A 13734-nucleotide genomic window follows, 5' to 3' on the forward strand; every position below is an offset into this window, starting at 1 on the left:
TGCATTCCCTACCACTGTAGCACCCCAGGGAATGTATGTGTGTGTGTGTGTGTGTGTGTGTGTGTGTGCATGCACGCATGTATGTCTGTGTGTGTGTGTGTGTGTCTGAGAGAAAGAGTTAAAATGAGTATCTGTAGGATGAAGGGAGAGGCACATGTAGTTACTGCCAGATCCCCGTTCCCTGTCATTGTATGTGATTCCTTCTGATCATCTGGATTGTCTGAAATAGAAACCTCCTGTATGTCAAGGGCTTTGATTGACTTTTCTCAAAACCTAGGGGAGTGCCCCATGCAAGCAGGTCCTCTGTGACGGCATCTAGATCACAATGGGGATGAATCAGTCAGTGAAAACTTCTGGGGAAGGAGGGAGGAGTCTGCTAGTTTCTTTCTGCCAAAATGAGCTGCGATTGTCCTTTTCCTCCCTCCCCTCCTTTCTTTCTTCCCTCATTTCTTTTCTTTTTGTCCCCTTCCATGTCATTACGGAGAAGGGCACTGGAGGCTTACTGAAGAGCTATGAGAAATAGCAGTGAAGGCCCAGAGCATTCCTTGTTTCCAGATGGTATGTGTACCTGTGGATCTGGGGGAAATGTGGACCATTTTGGTGGACTCTGGTGGCTTTTCCCCTGCTGGATTGTCTTTGGAGTGGTTTTCTTGGGAGTGGGCAAATTTAAGATTTAAAACAAAATTCAAAATGATGGAGTGCAGCTGACTTCTCTGAGGGTTTCTCCGCTTCCAGATCAAGCTAAGGCTGTACCCTGGCTATGAATAGCGCAGCCTCCTGGGGTGTCCAAGCCTGGAGAGATTCTGTCTCATTCACTCCTCGTAGACTTGTTAGCCTGGCTGAAGGCTCCCTTTGCCTTCAGCACTCCCCAACAGCTTATGGTTGGCCAGTGTATCCACCATCTTCATGCACAATGTGTACTCTACATTAAAGATCCTCTGACCAGACAGCATTGTGGATAAGATGACTATCTGCTTTTTTTCTTCATCTTTGAGCCCAAACTCTCACTTATCATGAGGGCTTGAATGAGCTGCAAATCCAATGCAATCTAGAAATGCCCACCAAAAAGACTAATTTGAACTTTGCCTAGGGCCAAATTACAGGGGATAGGGAGGGTAAAGGAGGAAGAGAAAATGTACTTCTTCTGCCTATGTCATAGCATTTACCCCAAAACCTTGTCTGTCCTACTGAGGGAAGAACTGAGCCATAGGGCCAGCAATCTGAGTGTGAGCAGCTTCTGGGTTTGAGTGTTTTCTTTCAAGTTCCCCCTCCCCGCCAGAGAACAAGCCCTCTGCTCCATGGCTGGTGTGAGCTGAGATCTGAGATTCTAATTGTGGAGTGAAATTCTCCCAATGAGGCAGACATTGCCATTGCGCCACCTGCTGGAAGATTGAAAAAGAATTTGAAACTCAGGGTTCAGCCATCCAACTAGTAGCTTCACAATCAAAATGATTATTTTTCATAATTCCCATTTTGTCTTATTACATAAGTTACACAGGTTCATTGAAGACAATTTAGGAAGTTCACAGAAGTAAAACAAAACAAAAGTCATCCATAATTCTGTCACCCAGCGATAACCATTGTTTATATTTTGTTGGCTTTCCTTCCAGTCTTTTTTCTAGTTGGATATATGTAAATTCATATACGCTATTGGTATCACTCAATATATGTTATTTTATAGTTTGCTTTTTGAACTTAACAATAAATCTTAAATATCTTTACTTATTATTAATTATAACCTGCAATGTGAGACTTGCTTAGTAGTTTTTTAATATTCCTGCACCATACACCTAGAGTCTGTTCCTATATATTAATTACAATGTTTCTATGCTTTGATTTTTACTGAGTCTAGTTTCTCCCCTCCTTTTTCCTCCTCTTCTTTCTTTCCTTCTCCTTTCTTCCTGCTTTACTTTCTTCTTTTTCCCTTTACTTATTTATTTCTCTCCCCTAACAAACATCTGCCATAGATGTTGTTTGGGGCAGTTCCTTGGGTCTATCTGCCTCACTCCATCATAGAAGGAGCTCCAGAGACTTTCACTTGGGCCCTAGAGCTCTCTTCCAGGTGGGCTCTGCTGTCTTGCCATGAAAATAGAACATTCTGCACTCTGAATAGAGACAGACAAGAAAGATGGAATCCCAATCTAGTGCCTCCTCCAGTGCCTAGTGAAAAACAGGAGGCTAGCAATTTGCTGATTGTGCACTCTGTACAAGCTGGACTCCATTCTAAGAACTTGATATGAATTATCACACATAAGTATCACAAAACCCTTACAAGATATAGTCTTTCCTTCCTTCCTTCCTTCCTTCCTTCCTTCCTTCCTTCCTTCCTTCCTTCCTTCCTTCCTTCCTTCCTTCCTCCCTCCCTCCCTCCATCCCTCCCTCCCTCTCTTCCTTCTTTTAAGCTTAGGACACCAAGCTTAATAAAAGCACACAAACTTGCCCAAGATCACCAGCCAGTAAAGCCTTAAACCTCAGTGTGCAATGACTACCTATTAAAACAAAACAAAACAAACCAAAATAATATTTCCAGCCTTTCTTGACAAATCGGAAGATTTGACAACACAGGTTTGCATTCCCCTGTAACAACCATTAGCTGGAGCTGAGTAGTGGTGCCCATATTCCATCAGCACAGGCTCTCCAGTTGCACTTTCTCCACTTCTCATACATTCTCCTCATGGTAGAAAAGGACTCCCTACTGCCAACGGCACAATGGGATGGACTGACTTCGACTAATAGAACAAGAGAGTTTACAGAAAGAAAACGACAGGCTCAGAGCTGTATATTCCTGGCTCTGTCTGAGAACCAGGATGTGTCTACGGCTGCCCTAATAAAATCATCTTTCTCTCCTATCCATGGGTGTGGAAATGGATGTGGAGGATGCTAGACCATGGAGGGAGGAACATAATTACAGTTCAGACTGAAGTCGTTGCTATGGGTGCCACTTCCAGAGCTACTAGATTAAGTACGCACATGGGCGGCTGGGAGCAGTTGTTAGCTTCATTGGCTGATGGTGGCCTGTGCTAAGTGAAATTGATATAATATAGAACAGGAACTGGAAAAACTTTTTCTGAAAAAAGACAGGCATAAAAGTTTTGGGCTTTGTGAGCCATGAGATCTCTGCTGTAACTAAACTCCACCGTTGGAAATGCTAGGGCAGCCACAGACAGTATGTACATGAATGGTGTGGCTGTGTTCCAATCAAGCTTTGCCTACAAAAACAGGTGGCAGCGTTATTTACAAAAGCAGGCCATAGTTTGCCAACTCCAACATAGAAGAAGGAATCTAAAGATTTAAGAATAGGGCTGTTGGAGTGGATTTAGCCTCTGCAAACGATTCCCTGTTTAAACTAGTTGGATTTTATTTTCCAGGGTAGATTCTGTTTTCTTCAACTGAGCCCTCACCCATACAGCATTTCCCCACTTTCCGTGACTTTTGAAAATGGTCAAAATAAGAAATTTCCCTGCATACAATTAGGGATTGGGGATGGGAATTCAGATTTGGATTCTCTGACTTGGGTTATTTTCTAAATTGTGTTAGAGATTGGGTTCCCAGCAGACCAGAACCCACATGAAGGCTCCTCTTTGGACCCAGAACTTCATAGGCTAATGGAGACAGCAGAGGCAGAATCACGCCAAATGGGATTGGACCTGTGGGGAGGTCACCGTCCTCAAAACGCATCCTTCAAAGACCGGGCTGACAATGTCATTTAACACAGCAATTTCCAGTCCCTGAGAAGAGATTTGAGTCAGAACGAGAGGGAAGTAAAAACAATTTAAAAAGAGAAGCTTGAGAAGTCTAGGCATCTCTCATAAGTCTGCAGTCTCTGGATGCAAGGGTTAGGCTCAGAAAATGAGAAAGTGGGTGGAGAAAAGGCCTGCCTGGAAGTGAAAGGCTGTCGGGGACTCCTGTGTTTGTGTTTTACTTGAAGCCTCTGGTGGTGTGGGTGGTATAGGGTAAAGGAGAAAAGAGAGGACACTTCTATGCTGGCTTAGTATAAATAGATACCATTCTCTAAAGTTGGAAGGGAAAGGGCGTCCTCCATTACAAGGAACTCCCTGTCCTGTGTCCATGGAGAACACGGCTGGGTGACAATGGTGCTCATTTCCAGTGAGCTCTGATGTGGTCATGGTTGGGATTCATAGGCTTGTCAGCTCAGCACTCTGGGCAGCCTCCTGCAGTCAGTCAGGGCAGACCTTAATAATAATGATTATAGTTCATACTTATAGGGCATCTATTGTGTCTTAGGCCCTATGCATTAGCTCCTCTAATTCTCACAACCCTATGAAATACAATCTTCTCTCTGTATCCATGAGGGATTTGCTCCAGGACCCCTATAGATGCCCAAATCCACAGATGCTCAAGTCACTTATAGAAAGTGATGTAGTATTTGCATATCACCTATGTGCATCTTCCTATATACTTTAAATCATCTCTATGTAAGTCTCATGACTTATAATACCTAATGCAACATAAATGCTATGTAAATGGATGTAATACTATATTGGTTCTTATCATTGTTATAGTAGTATTGCTAATTTTAATAGTTTTTCTCACGAATATTTTTGATGTGTGATTGGTTGCATCCACAGATGCAGAACCCACAGATACAGAGGAGTGACTGTAAATACGATTATTTTCCCCATTCTGCTCAAGATGAATTCCATTTTCCTGCTACCCAGATTCAATCCACATGGCTTATTTTACACAAGAAGAAACTGGTCACATCACAGCAAATTGTAGAACCAATGAGATCCCAGAGCTCTAACTAACCAGCCCATTTTCCCACACTGCTTCCTTGGTACAGGGTATGTTAGCATGAGGGCTAAGCTGCTAGAACAAAGAAACCCAGAAACACACTGGCTTTAATAAAAGAGAAATTTTATGTATTTCTCACTAGGCAGTCCTAAAGTGAGCAGTTCAAGGTATCTCTGCTCCATCAGATAATTCAGGACCCAGTTCATGTGGCCTTGCCAGATTCCAGGATTGGGAATGACCTAGGTCTGGCCAATCAGAGTCATGTTAATTGGTCCAGTGCTCCAAGCAGGATCAAAGAGAGTCAGCCTAGGATTTCTGTTGGAACCATGGGGAAACAGGCACTCCTTCTTACATGGGAGTGGCTAAACATGATCAAACATGGGCCTTAGAAGGCTTTTGGCTATTTTTACCATTGCAAGAGAAGACCCCAAGAGTGATGAAAATAACAGGGAAAATTAGAGCCAATACAACGAGAGAAATAGATTCCAATGACAATGTTTGAGACCCAGAATCTAGCTTTTATGCATGAAGCCAATCTACCTCTGGACTTTTAAATTTTTGTAAGCCAATAAGTGTGCATTTTCGACCAAAACTGTTTGTGATGGGTTTCTCTTATTTACAATGGAAAGAAACCTAATAAATAATGAGTTATTTCCTTAAGACCCACATTTCCTGCTCCTCCTCTAGTTGCTATAGTGGGGCTCACAGCAACAGCTCTGGGGGAAGAGGAGAGAAATTCCACTGAACAAAGAGGCCTGACACTTACCTTTGCCATCATCTCACTCCTTCCTCCCAAGCCTCTTCTTAGCACTGCTCACTACCTCCTTCTCCCAAACACCATCCACAGGCCGCTGTTATATGACTTCTTTTTTATTTAATATTTATTTTAACTTGATTTTACCTGAATGTGAGTGTGTGTGCCTGTGAACGCATGTCCAGGCATGTGTGACAGTGGTTCTCAAACTTCAGTGTGCATCAGAATCACCTGGAGAACTTGACAAACACAGTTTCCTGGACCCCACCCCTGGATTTCATAATTCAGCAGGTCTGGGTGGGGCCTAACAATTTGCACTTCTAACAAGCTCCCAGTGAGGCTGATGCTGCTGTCCAGGGACTATACCTTGTGAACTACTGGCATATGGGATGGGGGTAAAGAGTAACACCTGCCATTTCTAGAATGTTTTTCAATTTGTAAAGACTTTTGATGCAATGTATTTTAATTGAACCTTCTGGTTATCATGTAAGATAGGTAAGACAACTATTACTGATCTATCTATTTTACTCTGACCAGAAAACTCAGCCTCAGAGCGATTAAATGATTGACCAAGTACTCACAGCTAGGATTTGCAGAAGTTGAAACCAAAAATCAGATCTCCTGACTGGAGTTATTTTTTGCATTCCAGTATGCTATCTGGCATGAAAATATAATTCAATATTAAGAAATGGAGCAAGGAGAGAGAAAAAGAAGAGGGGGGATCAACGGTAGATGGGATGGCTAGAGAGAGAGAGAGAAGAGAGAGAGAGAAAGAGAGAGAGAACCTGGAAACTAAAATCAAAACCTTGAAAAACATGTGGCACACTGAAGACAATCATGGGCTTGGCATTAGTCAGCCCTGAATTTGGTCCCAGTTCTGCTACTTTTTCATCCTTGAACCTTAAGAATATTTTTTTGATGTCTTTGATCTCCAATTATGAAATGGAGATGATGACGCCTACCTTGAAAGATTATTGTAATTATTTGATGAAATAGCACAGTCAAGCTTTTAGCAAGAACCTGGCCCAGAGTTAGCTCTGCCCAAACTTTAGCCACTGGAATTTCATTTAATTCTTGCAATCCTTCCGCATGAGATGTTTTATTAGTGAAGGGTAGACTGAGTCACTGTAACACATGACATCTCCGGACAGCTTGCAGAATAAAAAGTGTATGTCTCGCGCATGTGACAATTTAAAGTGAGTGTTCTGAGTTGATGGGCAACTCTTCTGTGCACAGTCATTCCGGACTCAGGCTGAGGGCAGCTTTTTCAACACTTATCTTCCAAAATCTCTCTTGTCATTGCCATTAACCAGCAAACAGGAGGGAGAAAGAGGAATTAAATGAGGCATAGCCTGGTTTTAAGGTGTCATCCCACAAGGGACACATATCTTGCCCCTCATATTGTAATGCAGAGGTCTAAGTGACATGGCCATATCTAGTTTCAAAAGAGCTGTTGGGAGAGAGTCCTCCTTGGACCTCTTGCATTCCTACACATCTTGCTGAATATACCAGAACTTCAAGGACCTCACTGCTCTTTTATTCAGGCTGTTTATTAGGGTTGTTTATGCAGACAGTTACCTTAGGAAATGCAATTACATCTACTCATCCTTCCCTACGACACCACCAGGGACAATGAATAGGCTTGCTTATTGCTTACTATAAAAGTGATGGATTCCCCAAGCTTGGTGCTCCTCAGTTGCAACGTAAACCCACTGTATGCATAACATCCATCTGGGGCCATCATATTATCCCCCATGAGACCCAGGGCAAGAAGAACCAATGTAAATATGCTGATGCTCTTGCTGCTTGATGTGTCATGAGTACTAAACTCCTTTGTCTCTGACCTAAGGGTCTTTTGTCTTCCATTAGCACCAGTGAAACAGTCAGAAGCTAACATATTAGCTTTCAGTAAGGTAGAATCAAATCCCAGGTTTGGCAAGAAGTTGAGAAATATGGTTCCTACCTGGGTAGCCATGTCTTAGCTATAATCTTAGACCTATAGAAGAAGAACAAAAGGGATTTTGGTGATTAGCTAATAGTCTCTTTCATAGATGTTCTTATCTCCATTAGGAAATAAAAACTCTAAGAAGCAAAGTGATATTGATATATGATTTAGCTTTGTGTCCCCACCCAAATCTCATCTCAAATTATAATCCCCTCTTACCATGAGAGGGACCTGGTGGGAGGTGATTGGATCATGGGGGCAGTTTCCCCCATGCTGTTCTTGTGATAGAGAGTGAGTTCTCATGAGATCTGATGGTTTAAAAGTGTTCGGCAGCTCCCCACCTCATGGTCTCTCTCTCCTGCTGTCTTAGAAGAAGGTGCCTGCTTCCTCCTTCACCTTCCACCATGATTGTAAGTTTCCTGAGGCCCCCCCAGCCATGTGGAACTGTGAGTCAATTAAACCTCTTTCCTTGATAAATGACCCAGCCTCAGATAATATCTTTATAGCACTGTGGGAACAGACAAATGCACAAAGCAATTTGCCCAAGGTCTGGCAAAAAGCAGAGCTGTGATTTGAACAAGTCCGTTGAATTTCTTCCACTAAAATGAGAAGTCACACCACAGGAATGTATTATTGCAGCCATGCAAATGTGTACAGAAGCCCATTTACTGTGAAATTAGTGGTAACCCTAACCCCACCTTAATCCTTACCCTAACCCTTCCGAGGCTCTGGGAGTGGCCCTAGTAATGTGTTCACATACGATTGGATGCTGTGTTAAAGAGCTTGGACTTTAGCATATAGACAGTAGGGAGCCATATGAAGTTCTTGAGCAGAGATATAATATTGTGACTGCAATGTGGAAAGTAAATTGGATGGAGAGAAACACTGGAGGCAAGGATACTGAGTAGAAGACAGTGGTCATGGTGCCTGGCCCAGAGTAGTGTTTGATGTATGCTGAATGTATGGCTTTGGTGAAAAATGATAATGGCCTGAACCAGTAGAAGGACAGGATGTATGGGGGTGAGTGGCCAGATCATACATTCTTGCAACATCCCATGCTTGGGAATCATGCACATTACATTCAAGATAGCAGCTACTTCTAGGGGCAGGAAAGGAAATGTGACTGGGTAAGAAGTCAAAGGGGCCTCAACTCCACTGATAGTATTTTATATATTAAACTGGGTAATGTGTACTCAGATAGTTCCTAAACTATACATATTCTTTTTCACTTTTAACTTATGATCATGAAAAATTCTTTATACCTTTTGTGAGTCTTAAATATTTCCTAATAAAATGTGTAAAATACATTTTAGAGGCAGAATAGAAAGGGTCGTATTTTGAAGTGATATCTGTGTACAGCCCTTCTGAAAGATCTTTGCATTTCAACAGAAGACAATTCATTTACATAAAGAATATCTGAGGGAGGAAGATCTAGTTCCAGACACCTGTAGGTGGGAAAGATATTTTCAGGGGAAAGAGGAATTTTTGGGGCCAGCCTGCAGCCACATGAGTGACTGGCCCTGACTGTCCTACCCAACTGCATACAGGACTGGACCTGGGGGGCCCTTAGGAGGGTGAACTGTATCTACCTTCTGGCAGGGAATCTCCCTGGTGAGCCAGCCAGTGTTTGCTGAGCACCCCCCACCCTCCACCACCACAGGGAGCATGTCTGCAGAAGTAACACCTCTTGCCCCCAAATGCTTGAGTTCCCTTTGTGAATTTTTCTTAATTTTTTTAAAGCCAAGATGCGCATGCTAATCTTTCTCCTCTCTCAGCTTCACATGAAACCCCGGCACACAGCTTTGCATTATTCATGAAGGCTTACATTAATCAAATGCTTCAAAGTTTCATAAAGTTTCTATTTTGGAGCACACATTCTTTGTAGGGTGGGCACTTAGTGGACAATGGGATTGTATTTTGGAGCTCCTCCAGCATTCTTAATTCCCATCTGCTTTATTTGTTGCAGCTGTTTTATTTCTTCCCCAGAGGCCACATCTCAGAATTCTGTAGTATGCAGAGTGTTTTCAAATAAATGTGAGCACCAGGAAATGCTTTCTAGGTTGAGTGGATGCAAAAGAGATTCAAATTGTTACACTTGGTTTGTCTTCTCTGACTCATGTTTCCCTGTGATGCCCACATGTATGATTGTGGCAGAGGCTGCTGCATGCTCTCCAGGGCATTTTCTCTTTTTTCCTTAAAAATTGAAGCTGCCAACTTTTAGCTGAGCCATATAGAATAAGGACTACATTTCCCAGCCTTCCAGAATGCTGCCTTGCAGTGGCCATGTGACCAGCTTCTGGACAATGGGTGTAATGGAAGTGTTGCCCCATGACCTTGGGGCACGCCCCCATTTCCTCTTTGCTTTCCTGCTGGCTGGAATGTTTTATGATGGCTGGATCTTGGACTGTGAAGAGGAATCAATGTGTTGAGCAAAGCAACAAGATAGAAATTGCTGAAATCCCTAACTGTTGGAATGCCTTACCAGCCCTGACTTCCTAAAAGGGAGAAAACTACCATCTTTTATAAGACAATCTTTTCTAGAGGAGGGTGAAGCTTAAGGAGGTAGAGGAGGGTTGTGATGCACTTACTAATTCATCCCTGAGGGTTTTGTAAGAAATACTTTAATTTGCAAATTAGACAGTATTTTACTGGTGTAATATTGAAGGTCATAATGGAAAGGACTGACCTCAAGGTGCCAAATCCTAAAAGCATAAACATCTTCCTATGTAACATTAGACCAACTCTCTCCATGTCTCTTTTGCCAATACCCACAGTATGAGCATTAATGCACTGAATCTCCCAGGAGTATTCTCCATTGCACTAGAAGGAAAGAGGAGCTGACCCAGCTAAGCAAGGATAACTTGCCCTAACATCATTGAGTTGCAAATGGTTATTGGATTGTTGGTATATTTCTCATTATAAAAGCACAAGAATAAAAATCACCAATATAACTAAGAATGTAACTGGATTGTTTGTAACACACAGGATAAATGCTTGAGGGCATGGATGCCCCATTCTCCATGATGTGATTATTTCACATTGTATGCCTGTATTAAAGCATCTCGTGTACCCCAGAAATAGATACATCCACTATGTACCCATGAAAATTAAAAAATTGAAAATTAAAAACTTGGTAGTGATCCCACTACCAAGTAATCATTTCGATCTATTTCTTCTTAGTCCTTTTCTTTTTCTTGCTGTTGTCCAATATTACACTAAGATTTTTATTATTATTATTATACTTTAAGTTCTGGGATACATGTGCAGAACGTGCAGGTTTGTTACGTACGTATACGTGTGCCATAGTGTTTTGCTGCACCCATCAGCCCATCATCTACATTAGGTATTTCTCCTAATGCTATCCCTCCCCTAATCCCCCACCCTCCCACAGGCCCCGGTGTGTGATGTTCCCCTCCCTGCGTCCATGTCAATGCAAATATAGATGTTTATCTTTTTATAAATGATATCATAGTATATGTATTATTTTGTTGTTGTTTGTTTTGTTTTGTTTCTTGTGTCAGTCTCGCTCTGTCATCCAGGCTGGAGTACAATGGCACCATCACAGCTCAAGGCATCTTAGAATTCTTCTGCTCAAAAAATCCTCCTGCCTCAGCCTCCTGAGTAACTGGGACTACAGGTGTGTGCCACCATGCCCAGCTAATGTTTAAAAAATTTATGGAGACTGTCTCACTATGTTGCCTAGGCGGGTCTTGAACTCCTGGCCTCCAGCAACCCTTCTGCCTTGGCCTCCTGAAGTGCTCAGATTACAGGCATGAGCCCCTGTGCCCTATTTATTATGTATTGTTTATAAGGAATTATTCTATAATACATTTATTAATTATCTTTACTCCAGACCATCATATGGCTGTAGTCTAATATATTGTCCAATCCCTTAGTCTTTTTTTTTTTGAGATGGAGTTTCACTCTGTCACCCAGGCTGGAATGCAGTGTCACCATCTCGGCTCACTGCAACCTCCACCTCCCAGTTTCAAGCAATTCTCATGCCTCAGCCTCTCTAGTAACTGGGACTATAGGCGCCCGCCACCACACCTGGCTAATTTTTGTATTTTTTTGTTTGTTTTTTAGTAGAGATGGGTTTCACCATGTTGACTAGGCTGTTATCGAACACCTGCAATCCCTTAGTCTTGTATACATATGTTTTTTTCATTTCCTACCTTCTTTTTTGCCATTATAAATAATACTGGGATGAACATCCTTGTAGATAAGTATTTTCACACATCCTGATTTTTTTCTAGTAAATTTCTAGAACTGGAATTCAGGAGGATTTAATCACCGTTGCTACTATTCCTTTTTTTAAGGCCCATTTTGATGTCATTGATCTTTCACTGTCTTCTGTGGTTGGGCAACTCTCAGTCAGGTTTTCAGAACAATAGCCCTTTGTCTGGTTTATGTTAAACAATATGAGAACTTGAACATTTTCTGCGCTGAAATATTCATAGGTTTTTTTTTTTTTTTTTTTTTTTCGTCTTCTACCATCGCAAGCAGTTAAAAATACAGCCTGGAGAAATGACATTTTTCTTGCAGAAAATGAGTTGGTAATTTATTCGAATGAGCCTGGGTAGTTGTTTTAAATTATTACCTGATGGATACCACTAATGAAATGAAGTCCGTTTACATCTTTAAATAACCTTTAATATTTGTACAAGTAAAGATCTCCATTTGATGATAATGGAAATTGTCAGAAGTTTTCATTTTCTCACAATTTAGCTCACTCACAATGGCTGTCAGACAGCCGAATGATCTGACGCAGCGCGCTGCTAATCGTTTCAGCAGAAGACAGTGTTTCAAAGGTACGGGAAAGGAGGTGCAGACACTAATGAAGTTTTATTATCGGAACATAGAATTAGGATTGTGACAAGAGACAATGGTGGCAATGACACGTAGTTAGAATGTTACAGCTTGTGAAGTCGGTAGCTAAATCTCAGGAATGGAAATGTTGAGAAGGGTAGACTGATGACTACCCCTCAGTGGAAACAGACCAGATCTCAGCTTATCTGGCTGGAAGGAAAGCAAAAGAAACAAAGCAAAACAAACCAAAAAATCCTAAGAAACAAAAGACAGATTCAAGCCAATCTGTGATTTGTAAAATAAGCAAGGTGCAGGCTTGTGTAAGTATCTTTGACACATCCAAATGATGAGAGCGGCATGCTTCAGTAGGTTTGTTCTCAAAAACAAGGCGGTAAAAGCTGAATCCAGTGGATCACAATTATACTAAGGACTCCAGGTTTGAGTGGAGTCACCACTGACATTGGTGATTAGAAATTATTTGTGGGAGAAAGGGAAGGGAGGTGAAAGAAGGAAGTAGGAAAAGGAAGGTGAGGAGGGTCCATTGTCATCCAAAATGGAGCCCCCAATAACAATCTCAGTGAGATACCTCTTCAGAATAGCCCTTGCCATTTAACCTTCATTCATTAATATTTGATAGATACTTATTGTCTACTAAGTACCAGGCACTGCTCCACTAAACACCAGGACACAGTGGTGAATAAGACACATAAGGCCCCTATTTTCACAATTTGTAATCTTTTGGGGGTTAGAGAGAAAAGAAACAAATAAGAAAATATTACATATAGCACTATGGGCTGTGCAAAGAATTATAACAAAGTGAAGTGATATGCTGCTGGGGAGTCTGTTCTATAAAGTATGTAGTGTGTGGTGGTCTTAAGGCAACTCTTCAGGTATTTCGATACTCTTCCATTAGTAGGTAGAGTCTGTGTCCCTTCCCCTTGCACCTGAGGGGCCTCTGTACCTACCTGGAAGAATAGGACACAAAGGAAGTGGCTCTCAGTTTGAAAAGGCCATGCAGCTTCTGCTGATTTTTCTTGGGACATTCACTCTAGGTGCCTTCAGCTGAATGTAAGAAGTCCAGCTATCATGAGGCCACCATGTGGACAGATGACTCAGAGGAATGAGAGAGAGAGAGAGAGAGAGAGAGAGAGAGAGAGACCTGAGCAGCTAGCAGTGCCAGCACCTAGACGTTTGAACCTTCCCAGCCCAGATATATGGTGGAAAAAACTTCAAGATGCGCATTGGACAGCAACCACATGAAAGACACGGAGTGAGAACTCTTAAGCTGAGATCCCACTTTTTCAGACTCCAGAGCCAAATAAATAATTATTAATGTTTTAAGCCACTGTTTTTGTGTGGCAACAATGAAGGCCTGGAACAGGGTGATACAAGAAAGTTTCTTTGAGGAGATGACGCTTATGCTGAAGAGCTCAGTATCATGAAGGAGCCAGGGGAGAAAGAACATTCTGGG

The 13734-nt window shown here is 42.0% G+C and overlaps 1 long non-coding RNA gene across 1 annotated transcript; it reads left to right on the top strand.

The window, feature by feature from the left end:
• Nucleotides 1–378: 378 nt before the first annotated feature.
• On the top strand, nt 379–947 carry LOC139357482 (uncharacterized). The gene is made up of 2 exons (XR_011610714.1): nt 379–558; nt 736–947. It is a non-coding gene; the product is annotated as an uncharacterized lncRNA (long non-coding RNA).
• The last annotated feature ends 12787 nt before the right edge of the window (nt 948–13734 follow it).

The sequence above is a fragment of the Macaca nemestrina genome, chromosome 12 (genome assembly GCF_043159975.1).
Source record: "Macaca nemestrina isolate mMacNem1 chromosome 12, mMacNem.hap1, whole genome shotgun sequence".
NCBI lineage: Eukaryota > Metazoa > Chordata > Mammalia > Primates > Cercopithecidae > Macaca > Macaca nemestrina.